The following is a 26,307-nucleotide window of genomic DNA, read 5'->3' as shown; positions in this document are numbered from 1 at the left end:
GAGGGGACTAAAATTATATTCTATTCATACAACTGGATACTATTTAGCTATTAAATGAAGTAAATAAACATATCAACATAAATTTCAACCTTTTCAACTGCAGAGTATACTAAGGTACCATATATATTTGAAACACAATAATACTACATATGAAATACAGATATTTGTAGAAGAATATAAGAGAATGAGCTAAGAAAGATAAATAAGCTCTGGATAATGTAAATAGAATCAAAGAGTGCAAAAGGGACTCAACTGTATAATACTTTAATTTTTAAAAACAAATATAAATACACCTTTGAAGCAAACCTAACAAAATGTCAACATCTAATATATCTCAATCAACATCTATTAAATCAGATACATGGCATTTGTTAAATTATTCTCCATATTTTTCTAAATTTTTGAAAGATTTAAATTTTACTTTTAAGGAAAGAAAACCTGGGTTGTAGAATTTGGGAACAGAGGAAGATGGGCTTTGGAGACTTCTTTGAAGTATTTTTTTAATAAGCCTGTTATTCTTATTATAAAATTTCTAACTGAGAAAAAAAAAAACCATAAACCTATATTAGTATCTACCTTTATTACCTTGATTGCTCTTCAACTTTAATCTTATTCTTTAAAAGAATAAAGAGCAGATAATTACAAATGTCTTACCCCAGAAATCTAACATTCTGAATGATATGTCATCTATTTACACAAGCATTTAAGAGACTATAATGTGCCATAAACTAACAGCAAACACTAACAGGCCCTATCTAAACACTTCAACTCTATATTACATAGATCTTCCTAAAATATAGGAAGAGTGTATTTTTCACCAAAAGAGTATATAAACTTACAGTGGCCCAACTTCCAGCTGTATTAACAACAGAACTCCAATAAGACTATATTGTCATAAAGTCATTTATCTAAATATCTTCCAGTTTCAATTACATGTACAAATCCATATTACATATGAGTTGCTATAATCCCACTTGATATTTAAAACACATACACACAAGGCTACAGAACTTGCTGAAATTCACATGGTAAGTCAATAAAACTGAGAATTCAGGATAAGTCTTGTGTTTAGAGTTTATAGAATCAATTTCTCTTTTTAAGGCATTATTCATAATCCTTGATCAGCTCTTTGAGAAAATTTAAATGGAGGTCCTCTTGTGTTTATTTATAATCTAAGTTCCAGACTATCTCAGTCATAGTGGAGTTTACAATGAGAAAATTTAAATCAGCTTGCCTGCTCATTCCACCCATACCACTTCCTACAACTGCTGCTCTGTTTATGACCTGGAGCCAGTTAACAATCCACTTTCTCACTGGTGACTATGACTTAAACCTTCATAAGACACTCAATGAAAACTAACGACATTAAAATGCACATTAAAATAGCAGTTTCTCCTAATTATAAGAGTAATACATGCTCATTATAGAAAATTGGGAAACGACAGAAGAACATGAAGCAGAAAATAGTCATACTATCCCAACCAGTCAGAAATTAATATTTCCACTCCTGTCTTTCCAGGGGTCTCTCATGTATAAAAGTATATTAGTTCACTTACTAAACAGGATTTTAAGTACAATGGAACAAAGGGGAAATAACATACTAATTCTTGGAAAGACTAATTCTCTTCAGTATTTTCAGAATAAGCCAAAACCATGTGTACATAGAACTGAAGAGAATGAGACAAGTGAGAGAAATCATACTTGCTCCTTTTCATTCACCCTCATGGCAAATTGGTGTCCATGTTTCAGGAATCACTATGTACCCAAAGACTATGCATGTTTCCTTTTTAAATAGCAGCCTACCACATAAATAATACACATACAAACAGTCCTGGCAGTAGGAGGGACATACACAGTAAAAGGAATTACATCAAGACTAATTTTTGTCATCTTGAAACTATCCTTAAGAGGAGGTAAAAGGATATCTGAAAGGTTGATATTAATGACCCCTACAAAAACATTTTCCGTGCACATCAGATGAAAGAACAATCTAACTACAGAAAATAGTATTGGTTTTACAGTGCTATAACTTATTTTCAGGTGTAAATAAATATGTAAGCGTTTAAACACAGTTCATAATTATGACAGCTTACTCTGTACTAGACAATATATTAAGCGATGTGGAGTGAAGGAGATCAGCCATCAGTACCTACTTCTGCAGGGTTTGGAGTCTATCTCTTATTAAACATAATGTCAAACATTAGGCATGTAACCCCCAAAGGAGTTCACAATATCCTTGATTAAATGATGCTCTCAAATCCATTTGAGGTTCTAAGAAGATACATATGAAAGAATCTTATAAATCATGCTGAGGTAAAAAGGGATAATAGCTGGCCTTTTTTTCCAAAGCACTGTATATAGCAATCATCTTCAATATAAATTATCTCATTTCTTTTAACTGGCAAAAACTAATCATTTGAGTTGCTCCTTTCACAATATCTAACACTTCAATATTATCTTTCTTCCACAATGACCCATATGAAATAACTGAAATTAAGTTCCCCATTATGGGAGGAAAAAGGGAGACTCATTTTGCTAGTGCAAAATCACCATTTCCTGATTTCATAACTTATTGGATGGGGGTGGGGGGGGTGCCAAATCAAAAGCAACTTATTCGAACTTAAAAAAAAAAAAGTTACTTTTCAATTTAAGATTCATCATGGAAAGTTTCGGCCCAAGAAAGCATTTTTTAAAAGTTAAAGGCTCAGGCTCTTCCAAATGGTTAGAGTGACAGGTTAATTGTGGTACTTTGTCAGCAAAGGAAAGCAAGTAGCAATTATTCATCCCTTTACTCAGTCTCTAAAACCTAAGCTCTTAGAAAATAGGGATATGTTATAACTGAACTGCTTTCTATAAAGCACAGACGTTCTAAAATATGCTCTATACATTATCAGTTCTTCATATCATTTAGACTGTTTCCTATCCAATTATTTGCCCTTTCCTATCCTATTATTTACCCTCGACAATGACAAAAGATATCACACTGATGCTTTATGAGCAAGGTTTATATGTTTGCCCTTGTTGCAGATATGATTCCAACAGCATGGGACACTTTAAAGACTAGGCTGGAACATCTGCAGAACCAGTGGAAATGCCCCAAAACAATCATCCATAAAAGCCCAACATTAAATCTTAAGAATCTAAAGCAGTCATATCTCAAGCAGAGTATGATATACTGCAAAGATTACCCAAGATGCTCTACTGGAGTACAAGAAAAAGATATCTGAGCTTTATTTTTAATTCTCATTCTCATTATTTTTTGTTGATTTATATTCATAAGGGACACAATAACCAGTTTCTATATATATATATATATGTTAGTAAATTAAATAAATACGAAGGTTGGAGGATTAATGCTCAACATTTTTTTACTGTTGAGATGAGCTATCAAAAAGTTTAGAGACCCCTGTTGTAAAGTACTCCGTGTCACTGCCCTCCTTGTCACCTGTTCCTTGCAGAGTTAAACCATAGAGGCTAAGATCTGATGTTGAAAAAAGAACAAAGAAAAACTATTCCCAAACTATTTTAAACTCCCACCAACAAACTGAAAGATAATAAATCATTAGCAAGAACATATGGAATCGGACACTAGTATACTGTTGGTGGGATTTTAAAATAGACATCTATAGGGCACTCTGAGTATATTAAAATTTAAAACATACTACCCTTTAACCAGATAGGCCCACTTTTAGGAATTTAGCCTAAGGAAATAGCACAATTGTATAAAAAATCGAAAGGAATTCATCAAGCACTGTTTGAAGAAAAAAAATTGAAAATGTCCATTAACAAGGAATTGCTGTAAACTAAGATGCATCCAGATCACAGAACACTAAATACCCACTAAGGGAACATCAATTTGACATGGAAAGTATTTCAGTAGATAATGTGTAAGTCAAAAAGAAAAACACCAAATATTACACCTAAGTGGGATTATGGTTATCTCCACTTTTCTTTATTCTCCTGAGTTATCTCAATTCTTATTTTTTGTAGGGATTTTTTTTTAATTTCCATACTGAAAGTGTATTGTAGCTTTCATAATTAGAAATTACAATTGCATTTTGAAATTAAAAATGAGATTAAGTTAAAACTTACTTTTGCTCTACAGCACTTCCAAAAACTACTACTTTGTAGTTTGTAAACACTACTGTGTCCCATGTAGTTTGTGGAATCAGTCTAAATACTTTACAATTACAGATTTATCTTATAGAAAAATGACAGGCATAGAACAAAAAAATAAGAACTACCCTATTTCAAGTTAGCAATCTTGTCTTCATACCAAAACTTCCCAAATCAATACTTAACTTTTACCATTTGCTATGTGCTGATATTTCTTTCTTTTTTTAATGTTTTTTAAAATCACATCGATTTCATTACCCTGTAACTTGCCACCTGTCATTTAGAAAAGATAGCACTAAAACTTTACAGAGAATATACTAAACTCCTTGACCCTACCACCTTCCTCCACAGCTTCAATATAACAAAATGAGTGAAATCTAGCAAGTCTATTCCAAGTGCAAACCTTGGCACAAATGTGACATCCTAGGTCCCTCTGAAGTTCCTGCAACACTGTGACTATTCCTATTGGCAGATAGAATACAAGTGCTGAAAGATTTCTCCAGGCAGAGTACAGAAGCTGAAATCTTTTCTGTTGCCATATCAATTACAGCAGTAAATTGTAAATTCTGCACTTGAGGACGTGGTTCCATAGTGTAGCGGTTAGCACATCTGCTTTACACGCAGAAAGTCCTGGGTTCACACCCCAGTGGAGCCACGGTCCATGGTCTATGGCCATGCCACCCTGAACAAGCCCAATGTCTGATCTCCGAAGCTAAGCAGGGCTGGACCTGATTAGTACTTGGATGGGAGACCACCTAGGAAGACCAGGTGCTGTAGGCATAAATAATAATAATGAATGAATGAATGAATAAATAAATTTTGCACTTAACAACATGTAGCAAATTTACCATTGCTCCATAAGCCAACTCTTCCAAGAAAATAGAACAGGATTGTAATACAATAGGATTCTAATATCTCCTTACATTGTTTGATTGCTTTCCATATACATTTCATCTGATCCTCCCTGACATTGTGAAATAAACAGAAGTTGCTCTTCTTCCTTTTACTAATGACGGAATTGAAGCTCAGAGGGGATACGTGGCTTGCCAGAAACAACACAGCTAATGTAGAGCACAACCTAGGCTTGAACCCAGGATTTACTAATCTATTCATTCTCATGCTACAACAATTTTCATTCTTAACATGATACAAATATGAATTTAAAAAGTGTATTAAAGTTTCTAGATGCAAAAGTGAAGATGAAAGCATGATACCAATATTGGTATCAAACAATTAAAATTAAAAGTAGTAATGAAGGTAAACAATTTTGGTAGCCTCTAAATTTATTGGGAATCTTAGTTCAATTCAATACAGGTATGATCTCCTACTGTGTCTTAAATCAGCATTTCACTGATTATAAAATTACCTATAAATTCATCACAGAAAACTACAGAATTGGGTGGTCTGTAATAAACAGCTGGCCACATAAATTGCACAAACTTCCCCCAAACCATCCTTAATCTTGTGGCTTCACACTAAATTATGAAGTTCCCTATGTGAAATCCGTTTTGATTTCCACACTACATGAATTACAACAGCATAAGCATGTTGTTTCTGCATAATACAACATACACTCAATTTCCAGAGCACTTCTGGACAATGTATAAAATCCATAAGCTAAAAGCAGAATCCAAGACAATGTTTGCTTGTTTGTTTTGATTAAAAAGGTTTCATCTACCTATGAGATGAATACCAAATAACACAATTACAAATTATTAAAGATTTGCAGAATCAGGCTGGAGAAACTACTTGAGATTAATGAGTAGAAGCCTTTAATTGTAAAGATAAGAAAACTAAGGCCCAGAGAAGTGACATTCCCAAACGCAGTTATTCAATTAATGACACAGACCCTCTGCCAATCTATGACTTCCCACTATTCTAAATGCCTCCGCATTTAATAAAATGTGGTCCAAAAAAAGTCATTAACACCTAAAAAATTTAAGACACATTTTTTAAAGACACATTTAAGACCAAAAACTAGGGAATAGAATAGTGTACAATGACAATCTTTAGAAAACAGAATTTCTTGAAGGACTCAAAGTTCCGAACCACATGGGCTAAAAACTGGCTCTTTAATCCAATGCAAGATATCAAATAGCTTTTAATAACTAACGTTGTTATCAACCATCATTAACAGATTTCCCATCTCAATACCATTCATTTACTCAAACATCTCAGGGTATAGTAACTCCAGTTAGCTAGGTAATGGAGACACCAAAGAACAAAATAGACATGGCCTCTGGTTCTTATAATGCACAACTAGGTGCACTTCTCTAAAAATACTACTCCATGACCTGCCAGAATATTAACTAAACTCCTTCACTACCCTACACAACTATAACAACAGTTTCTGCCAACACTTCTAAAACTTATTACAAACCACACACCCTTCTACAATATGAATACTTCCTTCATAACTCAGCATTCCACTTTACCACAGAAGGTGTTAACCAGAATTAGAACAGATTTAAAAACTGACTTTACCACTCTCCTCATGCCTTAAGGCAAATTTCAAGAACTTTTCACAATTCACATTAAAGCTTTCTGGTTTACAACCCTTGTCTCAAAAGACTGCTAACTCACCCACCCTACCCTCACTTTACTAGAAACCTGGGTGAGATGGTTTAGGAGCAATCATGATGTAGAGAAGCACCTCTGACAGACGAAGTGAGCAAGAAGTAGACTTACTGTCTCTCCCTCTGCTTCTTTCCTCTGGATTCTTCCATATGTCTCTGGACATCTCTCCAGTCAAGCAGTATCTAATTTTATCTAGCTGTGTTCCTGAGGACTTGCATAAATAACTCTGGGCAACACATCTGTTTCCTCTACATAAATCCATTATTAGGAGATGCTCAATTTTCAGTTTTAAATTTCTCAGGTTTCCCCTTCTTCCCTACCTCTCAAATTCTTAAAGAGCTCTAAACAATTAAAAGCACTCTCTCAGAAGCTGTAATTAATAAGAATCTTTTGGAATACCAAAGGTAACCTAAAGCAGAAGTTCACGAACCTGGCTGACCAGTATCATTCAGGGTGCTTTGTAAGGATGGATTCCCAGGCCCCTCTTTCAGAGGTTTTAATTCACGGAGTCCCAGTGTGAGGACCAAGAATCAGCATTTCAGGCAGTCCATACTATTTCTGATGACCGGTATTTAACTAGCACTGAACTAAAGAACCTGACCTATAAGCTGAGAAACTAGGGTCCTCCTATTGGCTTGCCATTAACGTACTTACAAGTGGGGCTACACCACTGTGCTGGTCACATGAACTGCTCTGGGTCATCTGAAAATGAGAGAGGTAATTAAAGCTGAAAGAGGCCTCCATAGGCAGCCAATCTAAAATTCTAGAACCCTCCAAATCTAGTTTAATACTACTTTGAGTATTGGGCTTACTTAAAGCTGTCATTCTGTAAACTCTTCTAGCCATCCAAGTCACAGGCCCTAAAAGGAAAGACCTTCTGCATGCCACCAACATAACTTACTTGGTCTCCCAACAAAAACGAGGATCGTGACTCTTGCCCTACAGAAACAGCCTTGAATCTGAAAGGGAGAGGTCCCTGCCCTTCTCCACGTACAAATCACAAGCATTTTACATTTTAAAAAACTGTCTCTTGTAATTCAACCCAGGACTCCAATGGCATCACCTTCCACATAATAAGAAACTAAGTTGAACCTAAACTAGAAAAGTAGGCGCACTTTTTTCACTGCGAAAAAAACAGATACTGCCAGATTAACAAAGTGGACATCAAGATACCAAAACAGTCAAGAATTTAGGCCTCGGTCTGCAGAAGACACCTGAACATCAATACCTACAGCAATTCATGTGCAAAACTGTGAGATTATCAGACCCCAGAGAAGTTTATTAAAGTGAAATATGCCCCATTACTCTCTTTTTTTGACGTAAGTTTACCAGCCCAAAGTCCAATCAACAGTATGATTTTAGGGGTCCTAAGCAGCACAATGCAATACATAAAACAGCACCATTTCCACCTAAGAAATAACACTGTAATCTTTTGCGGAGCTGTTTGACCAGTGTTCCCTGAGCTTTCTCAACCGCCTCCGAACCATCCTTCCACCCAAGTACTACCAGGTCAAGAGGATGCCCTGCTGCACAGTCAGGCAGCCACTCCTCCTTCCCACAAGTCTCGGGCCCGCATCGCTCGCCCCGGTGGCTCCGCTGGTTCCGCTGGCTCTTAGCCTCCGGCCTCTAGCCACAGTGAACTCCCAAACACCCGGTCGGGGAAAGGGGTGCACACTCACCTCCCGGGGGTCCGTGGGCATTTATCTGGACGCGCTGGGGGTAGCGCTTCATATCCCTAGCCCCAAGGGCCCGTCCCGCCAGGTCCGGGAAGGCCGCCCGGCCCGGGACCCCGCCTCCCCAGAGCAGAGGGTCTGGGCTGAGCCGGGCCACCGCGCTCCCACTCCCCAAGCCTCCCCTTGGCGGCGACTGCCGCCGCCTCGAACACCCGTCTCTGGGGCACGCACGCCGTCTACAGCCCCCCGTGGGCCGCCACCTCTTCCAGAGGGTGACAGCCGCCGCGCCGGGGCCGAGGCCGGCCCCTCCTCCAGCTCCTCCTCAACCCCGGAGGAGACGAGGGGGGGTGGGCTTCTTACCCGGCGGCAGGACATGGCGAGGCCCGCCACGGCACGGCCTCCTCCGCCACCCCACGAGGCTCCCAGCCAGGGCCGGCGCGGGGCAGCGCCTGGGCCGCTGGAGCGTCGCGTCTGGCCGCTCCTCCGCCGCTGCCGCCTTCTCACAACCACAACAACATGGCGGCAGCGGCCACACAGAGCGCGCTCCCGACGCCGAGCCAAGCCGCGAGCGGGGGCGCGCGCGCACGCTCGGGTTCTCAGCTGGCGGTCGGGGGAAAGAGGGCGGGCCATCGCGGGTTGGGAGGGGCGGGGCCTGGGAGTTGGTCACGCCTTGCGGTGGGCGGGGCTTAGGACCATAGGAATGCCCGCCGCGAGAGAAAGGATTGGCTGAGAAGCTCAGAAGGAGGAGGGAAAAACTGGTGGGAATTGGGCAAGGAGGAAAAACCAAAAGAGTTTCTACAGATTTTGGGGAGGCATCTTTTCCTCGCTCTGTAGCCCTGGACAAGACAATGCCTCATTCTACTTAACCAGTAAAATAGAACAATAAGTACGTAGTATCTTTAACCTATAGTTATGATGAGGCTAAAACTAATTTAAGCATGTAAGTTTAGTGGGCTCAAAGTTCTCCTTAGAATGCGATTTCAAACTGCTCAGCTGGAAGAAGTGAGTTTTCAAACAGAAAAATAAATCGTACCCCATCCACAAGAGTCTGCAGAAGATTTCTACACATCAGGACTGAATTACCTTAGGCCCTAAGAATTCACCTCATCGGAGTTGCATTTTAACATTATACCCTTGACTTTCCTGGACGATGGCTGAGAGAACCAATCAAATGAAGTCTACTTTTGAATTTTTGTATTGTTTTTACCACAGCACTCTCTGCAATGATTCATCTATTTTTCATGTTTATTGTCTTTCTATCCATTCCAATGCAAAAACTACTTGAAAATAAGGAGTTTGTCTGTTTTGTTCATCATGTTATCCCCTAGAACTGCACATGACAAGTAGTGGGCAGTCAAATTTCTTGATTAACTAATAGCTAATATTTATTTATACAGTTCATCTAACTGAATCTTCACAGCTTTAATAGGTAGATACTGTTATTATCTCCATTTTACAGATGAACAAGCTACAGCCCCAGAATAAGCTGCCCTAAAACAAAATTTAAATACAAATTCAACAAAAACTACGTTCTCACCCACTAGGCTGTACTGCCCACTTCATGGCATCATCACCTGAAATAAAACCCCAAGTAAGAAATTAGAGTAGAGTTCAAAGTTAGGAAAAGCTTTGCTTTACTCTCACAGAAATGGATGCTCTTCCTTTCTGATAATTAGTGTTACACCGCTGATTGTGCATCTTTTCACTTTGGCTTCCCGAAAGCCAAGGGCTAAATTTGAAGCTCTGATGGCCTACTATTGGCACTTCAAGTCTTCATATTAACTGCACTCCACTTCATTCCCGACTTTGCACCTTTATTTGTATCTTGCTGTCCTCATTCCCCTTTCTGTAATATGATTATAGCCTTTATGGAATGAAAGAGAAAATAGTACAGAAAATAGATGAACGACAAACAAAATACAGGGTTTCCCACCTGTTTTTCCAGTTATTGGATAAAATAAGGTTCCCATCAGTTTCCGCCCCCTCTGAGCACATGTTGTGCTCCCCAAACCTCTGTTCAGACAAAGGCTGGAGGATGGGTTGCCATAGCTGAGTGGCCTCTGATTGGATCAAAGCTAGCACCTGACTCCAGAACAGCTCCCCCAATGAGGTGCCTCAGGGGAAAGATTCAGCCAATAGGCTATCTGACATCCACTCAGCCAATCCTCAGGAATCCACGCAGGGAGAGAATGGACTATTGGCATATCACTTTGATCACTTTATAGGCAGAATATCACCGTATTTGCTTTTTAATCTGGCTTGAGAAGTTTTAAATTGAATCTTCGACTAATATGTAGGACATAGGAGAAATTTCTCTGTGCCCATAAAATCGCTTTTTGCACCTCCTTGTTCTCATAATAGCTAATTTGGGCTGAACCTTAAGATATGCTGATGCTATATGAGCACTTTACATGTATATCTAATTATAACAACCCTCTGAGCAGGTATTGCCATTCTCCCCCATTTTACACGTGAGGAGATGTAAAGGTCAGGATTTGAACTCAGACAATCTGATTCCAAGAGCATGCTTTTAAATTTCATACTACACCTCATTCCCACTGCTGCCCACCTGATTACTGTTAAGGCAGACCTTAGTAAACCGTCTCTGAATAAAAAAAACTGCTGCATGGCCTTGAAAATTCACTTCAAGAAGGGCCTAAGAAGAAGCAATGGAAAAAAAGTCTGGTCTGAGTCTAATGACTTAAATTTGAGTGCCTCCACTTATTTGTTCCCTATTTCCCTTTTCTACGCCTCAATTTTCTCACTGGCTCTGTGGGGTCCAATTCATTACTTTGCTGACCTCACAGAGGTGTGTAAGGGTTCTTTAAGGTAATGAGTTTGAAAACTTTTTGTACTCTATGAAAAGTCAAACCAATGTATGAGATTGGGGGAGCCGGGGCCTTTGGCTGAAGACAAAGCCCTAAACTTTGTGCAGTGAGTCAAGAAAAGGGATGGAAAACTAATCCAGGCTCAGTGAGGGCTTCTCACTCAAAGTCTATTTTTCATGTGAGGGATTCCCTCTTCCCACCTGACCTTCCTCCCCTCTTTCTGCTACCCTTTCTAGCCTCCTTCCCCCCTGCTATCTTCAAAGCTGAAAATGTTCTTCCAGCTGCTCAGGGACTCTTTGAAGTAGCCTAAGACAGATGGAAAGGTTGATTGATGGAGGCTTCCCAAGGTCACACAGGGCCCCTTGGAAGGCAGAAGTCCCTAAAGCCCCCAAAATGCAACCTTTCCAAAACTAAGTCTTTGCCACTTAATGATGAAAGTCACTTCCTCTTCAGTGAGTGCTTTGTGTGAATGATCCCCAAACTCTCCTAACCCTTCAGCATATCCTTGGCCTTCCAGCCCAGCTAGCAGACAGGGGTAACTGAGACCCTCAACTTTGAGAAACCACTTGCCCAGGATCAGATAGAAACTAGAACTGGACCCACATTTATGAGATTCAAATCTCCAGGGGAGATTTGAATCTTCCCTGCACTCCCACTGCTAGAGTGGGTCAGCTTAACTCAAATTTGGCATAGAGCAGTAGTCCTCAAAGAGTGGTCCATGGGGCCCTGGGGAGCCCTGGGACTCTTTCAAAGGACTATATAGGTCAAAATTATTTTAATAATAATACTAAGAAATTATTATTATTTTTTTACCACATTGACATCTGCACCGATGGCACAAAAGCAGTGGTGGTAAAATTGCTGGCACAAATCGAGGCAGTTGTACCATCTGTACTAGTAGCCATCGCCATCTTCACTAATATGCACTAGTAGTCAACAAAATGCCAGTTTGACTTAAGAATATCCTCGACAAAGCCATACAAAAATTAATTTTATTAACTCTAGACCTTTGAATACAAGTCTTTTAAATTATGTCCTGTGATTAAATGGAAATTACACAAAAAGCACTTTCACTGTTTTATTGAGGTAAAATTCAACTAGCATAAAATGAACCATTTTAAAGTGAACGATTCAGTAGTATTTAGATCATTCACGATATTGTGTAACAACCACTACTACCCAGGTCCAAAACATTTTCATCACTCTAAAATAAAACCACATACTCATTCATCACTTACTCCCCACACAGAAAGCACTTTTGCTATGTGCAGAAGTAGAATGGTTATATTAAGGAAAAGCACTTGTGCAATTAATTGTTTAAGTAGCAATCTTAACTAACTATTTTTTTAGGGGGAAAAGGTGTAAAAAAAAAAACACTATTTTTACTTTATTTGAAAAAATGGTCAATATGCAAACTACAGTTATTCAGACTTGGATATTTGGCAGATATTTTTCTCAAAGATCTATTAAATGAGCTCTTCACATCAAGTAAAACAGATGATAGTATCTTTTGCCAATGATAAAATTTGAGCTTAATTAGAATTTTGAAAAACTTAAATGTTCTACCAAAACTTGACAACTTCCCAATCCTAAATTTCTTTTCTGCTTATATTGGTGGTAATACTAACTAAAGTGAATTTTTGGTATTGTATATGAAATGTGTCAAAATTTGGAAGAGCTGCATAACCCAGTGAACCAATATTTTCCAAATGTCCAATACATTCTGTTTCCAAATCATGCATGAATAAAAGATCCATTCAAAATGCAAGATAAACCAATGGATTTTAGTATAACTGAGAACAAAAAATTCGTTCATATGAATCTATGCAACTACACTTTAAGAAGCTACTACTTATCAAGTTTCAATGTAGTATCAAATAAGAATATCCACAATTATCTGAATTGTATAAAGCTGAATTGTCTTCACATATTTCAGCTAAAACAAATTGCCACAGAAAATGCAGAAGCAGATATGAGAATGCAGAATTCTTCTGTTAAGTATAACTTTAATGAGACCTGCAAATGTGTAAACGATGCCATTCTTCTCACTAAATTGTTTTATGTTGGAAAATACAGCTATTTTTTATAAAAATGTGTTATTTGTGGTAATACGTCATTGGCTTACAATATTATTTTTTAAATCATGATGTTTTAATAAATAAACACTTTAATATTTTGTCAGTTTTAAATTCTAGCAAGGTAAATATCAACTGACATAACTTACATAAACAAAAATTCATTAGGACCCTCAATAATTTTAAAGAAACCAACAAGTTTGAGAACCACTGGTAAAGAGTATTCAATGAAATTTCTCAACCTCAGAGTCATTTTTAGTTGGTACATGGATTTTTAATTTAAATATTTATGTTTAATATAGATTTGGAAAAATATCACAGATCAAACTTAGTATTACAGATACCTTTGCTGAGGATGGGGCTAAATATACTTATATAAAATGATGGATTGTCTATGGCCATGTCATCCTGAACAAGCCTGATCCCGTCTGATCTCAGAAGCTAAGCAGGGCCAGGCCTGGTTAGTATTTGGATGGGAGACCACCTAGGAAGACCAGGTGCTGTTGGCGTAAAATATAAAAAATAAGGGATTATAAGCTGACAAGGTCCTTGCAATCTGTGAGGTCAACCTATGACTCGCCTAAAATAAATAAATAAAAATAAATAATAAATAAATAAATAATAAAAATAAAAAAATTATGGATTGGTTCAAAGAAAATACAAAGTAAATGTTAGTACAAAGCCGATTATGTCAAAAATCCACGAGGTTAGTACCCAAATAACTGGATTTGGGGAAACATTTAAATACTGATTGAATTCTTGAATTAGGCAAACCTGTCACCATACCTTACTATGTGGGCACTCCATCCAGAAAATGAATTATTAAGGGGGTTAAATGAGTTACTACATGTGACATGCACAGTAGAGCTCAGTAGGTGTGTTTCTATCCCATTCTCCCATGGAGAGGTGCCTAGCAAACCAGTGTCAGGAAAGGCCTGCTGCAATTCCAAGTAGGAGGCCTGGATTCTTGACCCAGCTGACTCACTGCCTGACCTGACCCCACCCTCAGGGCCTCAGTTTTCTCATCCAGAAAATGACAGGGTAGGATGTCATCCTCTCTCCAGATCCTCCCAGTCCTACCAATCATCATCTGATTAAAGGATCCAGCCTCACCTTATTTGATTATTGCATCAAAGAATCACAGAATTGTATCTGGAAAGGACTCAAGAGCTCCAAATGTCTCCCTGGTATGCCCCCGCTCCACCCCCAATTACAATAAATGAAGAAACTGAGGCCCAGAATGATTTAAGAAGCCAAGCAAGTTGCTAGGTCACATGGTGGGGAGTGGAGGAGGGGGGAGGGTCAGGTTGTGGCCAGGTACTGTCCCAGGGTCCACTGGGAAAATGAGAGTGCTTCCTCTACACTTAGATAAATGACTTAGGTGTTCGGTGGTTTAGACACTGCTCACACCTTAATAAATACCCTGCAATTCCTCTGGGAATAGGAATCTCACTTCAGTTTGAGAAAATCAATGCTGTTTGGTTGGAAACATTATGTTACCCAGATTGAATAACGGCTCCATGTTACTAAATTCACCTTGAAAATCAGTCAACCCCCTCTAAATCCCCGCCCAAGGCAAAGGTGATGAAATTGACAAGAATAGGATAGAAAGGGATTGCTGGGGAGGAGGACCATGAGAAAGAAGGGACCTTTCCCTCCTCTCCATTTTCTCTCCCTGTCTCCTCTCTCTATTCTCCCCAATGTAAGACAACACACCGGTTTCAGCACCCAGCTTGCTATACCCAAAGCTTCCCTGCGGCCTGGGCCAACTCACAGCCACAAATAGAACCAGAATCCACTGAAAATAGCTCCTCCTCCCTTCTGCCCAGAGTTTCCAGGTGCTGGCAGGGACGCCCTGCCCCCACCAGCCAGGCCCCAAGCAGGGGACTCAGATTGAGACACACCAAGGTCACAGTCGGAGACCATCTCAGGAACAACAGCCCCAATAATAACTGACTCTTATTAAGTGCTGACTCAGTGCCGTACCACTGAGAGCTTTAGTTTTCAGCAGCCCAATGAGGAAGGTCCAGGGGATTAACCCCCTCATGCTTGCCCATGACCACACAGCCAGTGGAAGGTGAGACTGGAGTCCACATGGTTAACCACTGTACTACACTCCTCTCTCCATGCAAGGCCTCTGTACCAATTAGCTTCAAATCCCTGAGGCTATGGGGAGCTCAAGTCTTCCAGACCCTCTAATAGATAGGGAAACTGAGACCCAGACAGAGCCTTACCCCAAGGTGCTCAGTAAACAAGTTAAATGAGGTCTCTCAACTCCGAGGCCAATGATTTTTGCAAAGGTTGAAGCAAACAGAGGCTTTCTTGTTTCTTTTATGTGCAAGCCCTATAGGTCTTTTTTTTTTTCTTTTTCTTTTTGCCTTTTTTTTTTCACATTTCAACCTCCTCCTGTTTCCCACCAGTGCAGAAAGCCCACCCCAAATACCCATCTGGCAGCCAAGCATCCTAAGATTACCTCTTCTTCTTGTGCTCAGGGTGTTTAATGTTCTGGGGGAAGAGAGCAAACAGCAGGGCATAAATCATGGATGACATGGGCTGGCTTTGCTGAATATGAAGCAGACAGGACCCAGCAAGGGAAGAGAATTAGCAGGGATTTGTTCACTCATTTAAATCCAAGGTCCAAAGGCACACGTTTCTCCTACCCCTTAGAATGAGATAAATTTTCCTCTACTTCAAGATCTCATTAGCTATAAAATTATTTTCCAAAACAGTCTGAACCTCTTTGGCGATGACAAGAAAGACTAAAATAAGGCCGTGGAAGATCTACTGGGGAGGACTTAAGTTATTTAAGTGGTCAAAGGGTATGAAATAGAGTCTCACACCTAGTATCAGAGGATCTCAGTTCCATTCCCAGTCTCTGCCCTCCTGGGACCTACCAACAAAACAAAGTCAATAGAAGGCCAGGTAAGTACTCTGATGGAGAAGACAGAGGATTTATGGCAACAATTAGGTAGGGAATCTAATGCCATTCTTATGAGGGTCCAGGTAACATTGATGGAGACTGGAAGGAAAGGTACAAATTAATCAAGCAAGAGCAAGAGAAAGGGTGACTCAGGGAGAGGCAATAGCACATGCAATGATCCAGAGGCAAAAGAGAGGCAACATATTCACAGAATCAACCAATTGGAACAAGTATAGGTTTATTTGGGCATCTCTCTGTAAGGCAAGCTTACCATTCTAAGACTGGAATCTTGCTGAAATTCTATGACTTAATGCTGTGTTAATTATAGTGTAGGCTGGATTCCACAATGGCTACATTCTTTTAATATTACGAATTCCTTCATCAGCACCTCTAGGAAATAATAAACCCCGTTCCAACAAGTTTCTGAATGTTGACAAGTCCTTTTATTGGCTGCATTCCATCTGTCTCCCTGAGTCCTACATTCTCGACTTTTTAAGGTTGATTGTTCTAGAACCTAATCCACTCTATCCTCCTTTATCAGGGCATACGTGGCATAAAAGGGCAGCCAGTGTGACCCGGAGGCCTTGGTCTCTCTGGAAAATTATAGAATTATATCTAATCAGAGGGAAAAAATAAAGCCCTAATATCCTCTACCCCTAGCACAACAGAATGGAAGATTGCCTGAACACCTCTGTGGGAAATGCAGCTCTAAAGGCAGGAAAAGGTATCAGAGATGTAGGCGGAAATAAATCTTCTCTTTCCACCAATGAGACTCAAAGAGGCTAGATGACTTGCTCAGAGTTTAGAAGCCAAGAAATGGCCAGGCCAGCTTTCAAACCCAAGTGACTGGCCTACAACTTCAAAATTTCCAAAATGTTTCTGAGGGATGATATTACATAGCTATCGTCAAAATAAACAGAACAAAACAAGAGTTTTCCAGCTGAATAAATTTGAGACATGCTGAAGTTCAACAAAAGTAACCAGATTATTTTCTTTTCTTCAGGACTTTCTCAGAGCCTTGATAGGCTGATATACATAGTGATCTTTAAAGAGGAGGTTATGGAGTTTTCAGAGTGTCCAGAACTCATTTAAGCTGAAGACATGTCATTCCTGGGCAACTCCTGGGATGTGGTTACCTTGGAATCCACTTTGGGAAATACTGTACTATCCCACGTTTTTGTAGTGATTTTTCTCTATGTATATAAAGAGAGTCCAATCTATATATTTTGGATAGATTAATGGATGCATAGCTAGACCATTTCCTTGTTGTGTGAATTCAGGTATATGACATCTTCCCTTTCTTTGAGCCTCAGTTTTATCCCCTAAAACAGGCGCCAGCAGATTTCATTCTGTAAAGGGCCAGATAGTACATATTTAGACTTTGAAAGCCTGTAGCATCTCTGTAATTTCTATAAGAGAAGGGTTTAAGAGGAGTACCTCAGGTGAAGAGAGGGACTAGCAAATGTCTCAAAGCTGCATTTGTAAAGCACATTTGCATAGTAAGCACACTTTTTACTTATAGTGAATGTTTGCTTCGGATACTTGGGAGCGGGCTGATAGAGAATATGGGGTAAAACTCTGAAACCATCCCTCAGATCTGTTCCTGCTGTAGCTGCTGTGGACCAATTGCATTGTGGTTTTTTTTTTTTTTTTCAGGACTCCATCTCATTGGTCCACAAACTAATCTGAGGCTGGTAATATGATCTCCAATGAATGACAGAGAGGTGAGGCTCCAGGAGGCTTGTTAACTCATTTACCTGCCCGATGTCTTTCAGATGATAAGTGATGAAATCACAGTTCAGTTGCACATCTCCCTGGCTCCAAAGTCAGGGCCTGTTTCAATACATCCTGCTGCTTTGGACCACTTCCCAAAGCCTATGTTTGAATGATCAGAGTACTTACAGTCAATTTCTTATACTTTCATACTTAATTTACATAGAGCATTAGATTGCCTCATAAATGCTGAGTCTTTATTGAGTCTTTGTATGGATTGATTTCATGTGTTTTGTTAACCCAAGTTCAATATTTGCGTCAAAATTGTTTTTCAGATCTTGGCCCAGAAATAGACCCACACAAATAGCCCAACTAATTTTTGACAAAGGTGTAAAAGCAATTCAAGAGAAGGAGGATCACCTTTTAAACAAATGGTGCAGGAGCAGTTGGACATTCATTGGCAAAAAAAAAAAAGAAAAAGAAAAAGAAAAAGAACATCGACCAAACCCACACACCCTATACAAAAATTAACTCAAAATGGATCAAGAACTTAAATATAAAATGTAAAACTATAAAACTTTTAGAAAAAAAAAATAGGAGAAAAATCTACGAGATCTAAATCTAGGCAAAAGGTTTTAGACTTGACACCAAAATCATAACCCATGAAAGAAAAGTTTCATAAGTTGGACCATATCAAAAAACAAACAAACAAACAAACCACCTTATGCTCTGTGAAAGACTCTGTGCAAAAGATGAAAGGAAAAGCTACAGACTGGGAGAAAATATCTATAAACTACATATTGACAAAGAACTCTCAAATTCAACAGTAAAAATCAAACAATCTAATTAGAAAATAGGCAAAAGACATGAACAGACATTTCATTGAAGAGAGAATACAGATGACAAATAAACACATGAAAAGATGTTCTTCATCATTAGTCATTAGAGAAAAGCAAATTGAAACCACGATGGGCTATAACTACATACCTATCAGAATGGCTAAAATAAAAATAGTAATAACATGAAATGCTGATGAGGATGCAAAGAAACTGAATCACTTATATATTGCTAGTGGTAATGTAAAGTGGCAGAGTCACTCTGGAAAAAAGTGTGGCAGTTTCTTACAAAATTAAACATACATTTACCAATATCCAATGATTGTACTCTTGGCCATTTATTCCAGAGAAATGAAAACTATATTTACACAAAAATTTGTACATAATTGTTCATAGCTTTATTCATAATAGCTCCAAACTGGAAACAAACCAAATGGGTGAGTGTAAAGCAAATTGTGGCACATCCATACTATGGAATATTATGCAGAAAGGAAAAGGAAGAAAATATTGCTACCTGCAACAATATCATTGGATCTCAAAGGAATTATACTGAATGAAAAGAGCCAACCTCAAAAGGCTACATACAGTATATCTATATTTATAGATATAGATATACGTACATCTACATATACGTTTTTTGAAATTACAAAATTATAGAGATGAAAAGATTAATGATTGTCAAGGGTTAGGGAAGTGAGAAAGAAGGAAGAAAACTATCATCATAACAGGTTTATATGAGGGATCTTTAAAATGGAATTGTTTTCTATCTTGACTGTGGTGGTGGTAAAACAAACCTGTGTGATAAAATTTCATAAAACTAAACACACATGTACACACAAATGAGTGCATGTAAACTGCTGAAGTATGAATAAGGTGGTTGGATTATATCAATATCAATTTCCTGGTTGTGATATTATACTATAGTTATGCAAGATGTTATCATTGGTGGGAAATGGGTGAACAGCATAGGGGATCTCTCTTGGTAGTATTTCTGACAATTGCATGTAAATCTACAACTATCTCAAAATAGAAGTGTTTTTTTTTTAATTTATTTGAGTTCTTGGCCCAAGATGGTTCCTTTCAAGGCTGATGGTTGCACTCACCATTCATTTGTATACAAGGTCTCACCTAATAATCCTTAGCAAATCATATATATCAGGGTACTGGGCTAAGTGCACTCCATAGATTATCTCTTTTAATAGAACCTAGGGAAGAAGAAAACAATGTTATTATATCTCCATTTAATAGATGAGGAAACTGAGGCTCAGCGAACTCAAGTCATTTTTTCCAATATACACAATTTTTAAGAGCTAGGAGAAAAACCAGAGCTTTTGAGTCCAAGACTCATACCCTTCACATCTACACTATTCTTCCTCTCTGATTAGATGCTATGTGGCAATGGTCTTTGGTCTAGGCTGGACTCGAACCTGGGCCAAAAGGCCAGGGTTCTTGATTAGTTACCAAGAGGGGCAGTACAGTGGAAAGAACATTAGAACTTTCTACTAGATTCCTCTAGACCATTCCAATTCCCAAGACTAAGTTTAAGTCCCAACACCATCATCTGTAGGCTGCGTGGCCTTGGGAAAGTCACTTCTGTCTGAGCTTCCTCACCCTCTAACCAGAGCCTGTAATTTCAGCATTGTCAGTGGATCAAATGAAGTAATACATTTCAAAGGACTTTGGACACTCCAAAGGAGGCAGTTATTACTAATAACAGGGCACTATGAAATAAATTCTAAATATAGGCCACTCACTCCTATTTATCTTCTGGCTTAATGGTAAACACTTTGAGGGCATAGGCTGAGTTTTAGCTTTTTATTTTATCTTAATCTCTCCTTTATAAAGCCTTCACAAAAATTGGCAGGTTTCTCAAAGTCCTTGTTAGCTACCCGATTGGTAGAAATGTAATTAGAACACAAAAAGAAAAGTATTGATGGTAAAAAATAAAGAACTCTGTGCTTTAACTGCATTTTTCTTGTTTAAAAAAAAAAAAATGAGGAGAACAGAGAATGGTCTCAGACAAAAATTGGCTCCTAAATTTCCTGCTTTATAACCCCAGGTAACTTCTTGTTTTCAATTTTGGAAGTGTGGGTTCTATCTTTTCAGGGGCATGAAAGAATGTGAAATTTGCAAAATCATTTGAGGTACAGCATGTTCTTGCTATTTATACCAACCAGGATCTGTGGCTGTTTTTCGGGCAAGGTTTTCCACATAAAATCAACCTTTTTTTCCCCCCATTCCCATTTTTGACAACCTTGCAAACTCACAAACAAATTCCTCAGCTTTATTACTAATGCCAATAACATGAACTTTTTAAACTGTCTTTCATCTCAACGTCTTAAGCAATGTTGCAAATGGTAATTAAAGCTCAACATCCTGGTGAGGAAGGCATCTATTATCCAACCCATTTTCCAAACGGGTAAACCCAGATTTACAAATTAGAGGCCTGGCCATTGGTCATCAGGAGTAGGAGCAGGGAGGTGAGTGAAATGAATTCTAGGCTTCCCAGCTCTTGACTTCACCAAGAATAGTAAGATCCTGTGGAAACGCCCTCTCAGAGCAGGCATTCACTGAGGTGGAGTGATCCAGAGAGGGACAGAAGAGAGGAAAATGCCAGATTAAGTGATACTCAAAAGAAGGGAGGAAAGGAAGGAAGGAAGGAAGGCAGGGAAGAAGAGAGATAGAAGGGAAAATAAAGAAGGAAAGAAGAGAAGGAGAAGAAGGAGGGAGGGGGAAGACCTAAAACCCCTTAGAAAAGAAAACAGATTTATTTAATCCATAAATTTGTTTGAAGCTAGGGATGAGTGTGATTGAAAAAAGTAATATGTTTTAATTGTCTGATTTTATAATGAAGAGTAAGGAGCATAAGATTTTTTTAAATATCATATTTTGAAATAATTACAGACTCACACGAAGTTGCAAAAATGGTACAGAGAGGTTCTGTGTACCCGTCACCCAGCTTCCCCAGTGGTAATACCTCATATAACTATAGTTCATTACCAAAACCAGGAAATTAATTGACACAATGCAATTGATAAGACTGTAGACCTTACTCATATTGCACCAATTTGGGAAGCATCATGTATTTAAAATTTTTTATTTCACATATAAAGTACATAAATCTTAAGTGTCCGGCCTGATGAATGTATACACCAAGGTAACCAACACCTCTACCAAGATATAGAATGTTATCATCCCCCAAGCCTCCCTTATGCCCCCTATAAGTCAACACCCTCTGACATGACCACTTTTTTGTCATCGTAAATTAGTTTGTCCTATTTTAAACTTTATATAAATAGAATCATAGAGCGTATTCTCTTTTATACTTGTCTTCTTTCACTCGACATTATATCCATGAGATTCATCCATGATTAGACATGTAAGAGTCATTGTTTTTCATTATTGTGTAGTATTTTATTATGAATACTATGTAGTATGAATAGACAATAATTATTTCTCCATTCTACTGTGGATGGACATTTGAGGGCTACTATGAATTAGTCTGTACATGTCGTTTGGTGGACCTAAGCGCTCATTTCTGATGGGAGTATATGTAGAAGAGGAATTTCTGGTTATAGGATAGGTAGATGTTTAGCTTTAGAAAATATTCCCAAACTTGTCCCAACAAGTTTTCTGAAGCGGTGTACTAATTTAATTTACCCTCCTATCAGCAGTGGGTGAGAGTTACAATGAAAGTATAAAATTTTACATCATTAAACTCTTAAAAGTGATTGTAGCATGTCGAACTATGATCCATCCGTGCTTCAGAATCCTTGTTTCAAAGTGTTTTCTTGTTCAGATCCAAAAGTGGAGAAAATGTCTAAGAAAACCTCAAAGGTTATGGGGCAGGAAGGTGACATCACAGATCGGGAAGTTAAGAAACTAGAGTCGTCATTTTGTTTGGTGACTGAGCCAGCCACTGCTCTGGGCCTCAGCTCCTCTCTCTGAAAATGAAGCAGAAGAATGGGACCACTTCTAAAGTTCCTTTTAACTCCAAAAGTCATAATTTCAGGATGAAAAAAATGTTGATACTGTAATGTTAAGTAAAAGGATAGAAATAGCACTCACTGTAACTGGGGAATTCAACTCACCTTGCCCAAAGGTGAGGACTAGACTAAAATACACAGTGCTTTTATTGTTAGGTTGCTACATATTTATTTTATTTATGTTTTTAACTTTATTTTTTTTAATTTGTGGTTATTTAAGTTTTAAAATATTTATCTATACAAATATATTTGATAATGAACATAACTTGATAATATTAACACCCCATATTAAGACGTGAATTATTTTTCAACCTTATATAAAACCTGAGACTTTATTTCTTCTAAATAAACCCTGAGCTCAAACTATTAGATACTTGAAGTCTAATATTTATTCAACAAACATTTACTGAGTACCTTCTCTATGTCAGGCTCAGTGCTTGGCTGTGCTTGGAATGATGGGTGAACTAGGGATGGTAACTGAATGTCTAGGAATTTATTGCTTGCTGCAGGAGACAAACACGTTTATAGACATAGGTACCAGGCAACGTGCTAAAATTTGTTTTAGGCAATTTGGGAGCTTACAGAAGGAACCTCACTCAGTTTGGAAAGGTATAGAAGGCTTCCTGGAGGATGTAACAGTAAGCTGAGAGCTGAAAAATGATTTAAAGTAAGTCAGGTAATAGGGGAACAAGAGTAAGAAGTGTATCTTGTGCTGTGGGACCAGCCAGGGCATAGGCATGGGAACTTGAGGGAGCATGGGATGGTCTTAGAGCTGTAGTATATTCAATGGTGGGAGGTTGTGGGATTCGATAAGATGAGGTTAGAGAGGCTTAAATGTCCCATACAGGCCCTTGAACTGCCATGGGGCATCACTAAAAAATAAGAAATCGAGGAGTGACAGTCAGATGGGGGCTAACCTGTAACCATGCTGCTCTGCTCCCAATTTTCCTGGTATGCTTGACCACAAACTGAGATAGTGCCTAGTATGTATAAACTGGCAGCCTTCGTGCCCTTCTGGCACTGCTGTGGTTTTCTGTTGGGGAGCTAGAGGCTTGTCTAAAGGCAAAAAGTGTTGGGTTTGCTGGTCTCATTGGCAGCAAGGGACAAGTCTTGAGCCCAAGAGAGATGGCCAAGGGCCCTACCAGGAGGAGGGCACAGTAGGTGTATGGGCAGCAGCCAGAGAGTTGAGAAAATGAAGCATTCATCTGAACAGTGTACGGGATTGTCAGTGAGCACTGGTAGAGGAAACCGAGCTCAGGGATGCTGGAAGCAGAGAGGTATTGTAACGTATGTCTATAGCCAATTAGGGAGAGACAAGGCTACTAGAGAGACAAGGCTACTAGAGAGACAGCCCATTCTCCAGTCCCCTCTCACTATCTCTGCAAAGGCTGTTTTGTGCCTTGTCACTGGCAGGCCACCTCAAGCAAGCACTTGATGCCCAAATGGTGTTGGGGACATGTTGGTGTCTTGACACGTCAGTCAGAATCACAGGGGCTCTGCTGGAGGCAGGGCAGCTTTCCCAGTTTGGCTGGCGATATCTTGATATCACCTCCTGACAGCTTCTCCTAGTAGTGGTTCATCTTGGGACGCTCCTGCTGCTTGCCTGCCCACCCAGGGGCACAGCAGCTGGCAGGCCTCTGCCTCCTGCCAGGAAGGGCCTGAGGCTCACTGGATTTCAAAAGTTTTGACTTTCAGCCCCTGAATGCAGTCTCCTGAGAATACCCCTGATCAGAAGGTAGGAAGCCAATTTAAAGGTACAAAATTTACTTTTTAAAATTTTCACATGTCGACGACAAAGTATAAAGACTTAACATCTAAATCTCAGACTAGCTAAAATCTTTGGCTTATCCTGGGTTCCCCCAAAAGTAGAGTCTGAGATAAAGGCTTCTGTGTGGATAGTTTATTTAGGAAGTGATCCCAGGAAGCAAAAGTGAAGGACAGGCAAAGAACAAGAGCCAGAACAAGGATGGGCCATGAGTGTCCCTGGTATGCGTGACTGGTGGCTCAATTCCTTGGGATCTTCTGAGATGTCTTAGAAAGTGTATCTTAGAAGAGTTTACCCTAAGGAACAAAGCAGGAGCATGTAGCTATCAGCTCCTATTCCCATTGTCTCATAGGGTATTAACATCTCACATTTCCAGATTGCATATGGTAAGTATTGAACCTGACAGGTCCCCCACCTCTGGTGGCATAAAGTAATAGAGCACCTATCACTGGTTGGAAGAAAAAATGAGCTCAAGAGGACCTGAGTGCTACACAGAGATGTCTGATCCACTCCACAGATATAATAACATATCTCTGCCCCCTGCTGTTACCCTCTCTTGACCTCATACAACAGACAACTTTCATTCTTGCCTGCCAAACATCCATTTTGCATTTTCTGATAACAACATGCTATTTTGGGATTTGGAAATCAAGCCTTCCCCATCTTCAGTCCCTGTGGTTAGGTGAGGCTGACCTGCCCACCACCCCACATTCTCAACTCCAAGAGTTAGTCAAGTCATAGGTCCAGCCAATCAACATAATCTGTTCCTCCTCCCAAGCTAGAATGGTTGGTTCAGGAATGGTCATTGGATCTTATCAGTGCTTAGATCTTCATTTGGGTATCTACACAGCCATATTCTGGGAGAAGTGATTCTATCCCAAGTTGCAGGGGTGGGACTTGAAGGACTTAAACCAACTGGTACACCCATTCTGCTGGATGCAGATGCTAATTTCAGAGTGAGCTTATGACCTAAGTGGCCTGGCCAGGCTGACTTCGGGATGCTGGCTTGGACTGCAGAAAGAGATGTGTTCTTTCTGACATTGAAGTGAATAGGAGGCTCATGGTGCCAATTGCTGCTGGACCCTGAAGTGACCCACTTTCAGTAGATGCCTTCACTGTATGTGGCTAAGCAAAAAGACAGAAAGGACTAGTCCCTGAGGATGAGGACACTGATGAGTTGTTGAATCAATTAAACCTAACACTCAAGCTACTTCTGGTTCTCCGGTTATGTGAACCAATTGCTCTTCTTCACTATTCAAGTCAGTTAAAGGTGGATGTTCCATTATCTGAGACTGAACACAATCCTAACCGAGACCTGGACTTAAGCATAAAAATGAACCGTGAGGTCATGTAAAAGAAAAGTCCCAGAGTGGAGACACTCCAGACAAGCTGACACTTCACATATGTGATCTGATTTCATCATCATATCACCCTGGTAATTACTACTCTGATCCCCACTTAACAGATGAGGGGGGTGAAAAAAGACTCAAAGAAGTGAAAGCACTAACCCAGTGGCTCTCAAGTGGGAGCAGTTTTTGCCCCCTGGGGGACATTTGACAATGCCTAGAGACCTTTTCGCTTGCCACAATTGCGGGGAGGGGGAAGTGTGCTACTGGCATCGAGTGGGTAGAGTCCAGGAATGCTGCTCAACATCCTACAGTGCACAGAACAATCCCCAACAAAGAATTATCTGGGCCAAAATGTCAACAGTGCTGAGATTGAGAAAGTCTGCTTGACTAACCCACGGCCACTAGGATTCTAGGCTTAGAATCAAACTCAAGTCACTCTGCTGAATGCAGCTGAGCCCATTCTGGACGT

At 39.4% G+C, this 26,307-nt stretch overlaps 1 protein-coding gene and 2 pseudogenes across 15 annotated transcripts in view; 2 read left to right on the top strand and 1 right to left on the bottom strand.

The window, feature by feature from the left end:
* MTMR3 (myotubularin related protein 3) overlaps positions 1–8,918 on the bottom strand; it is a 116,661-nt gene extending 107,743 nt beyond the window's left edge. For 14 of the 15 annotated variants that reach the window (XR_003046606.1, XR_003046607.1, XM_025047503.1 and 11 more), the window contains exon 1: positions 8,727–8,918. The gene's annotated coding sequence lies outside the window, so the exon portion shown is untranslated. Of the gene's footprint in view, positions 1–8,372; positions 8,652–8,726 lie in introns of those variants that run through there. The other variant, XM_015591094.2, reaches the window with a different exon arrangement.
* LOC112481109 lies at positions 4,781–4,896 on the top strand (annotated as a pseudogene).
* A 4,741-nt stretch (positions 8,919–13,659) lies between the features above and the next one.
* Positions 13,660–13,778, top strand: LOC112481037 (annotated as a pseudogene).
* Positions 13,779–26,307: the final 12,529 nt, after the last annotated feature.

Source organism: Pteropus alecto, unplaced genomic scaffold (genome assembly GCF_000325575.1).
Source record: "Pteropus alecto unplaced genomic scaffold, ASM32557v1 scaffold190, whole genome shotgun sequence".
NCBI lineage: Eukaryota > Metazoa > Chordata > Mammalia > Chiroptera > Pteropodidae > Pteropus > Pteropus alecto.
This window is presented reverse-complemented; position numbering and strand designations above follow the sequence as displayed.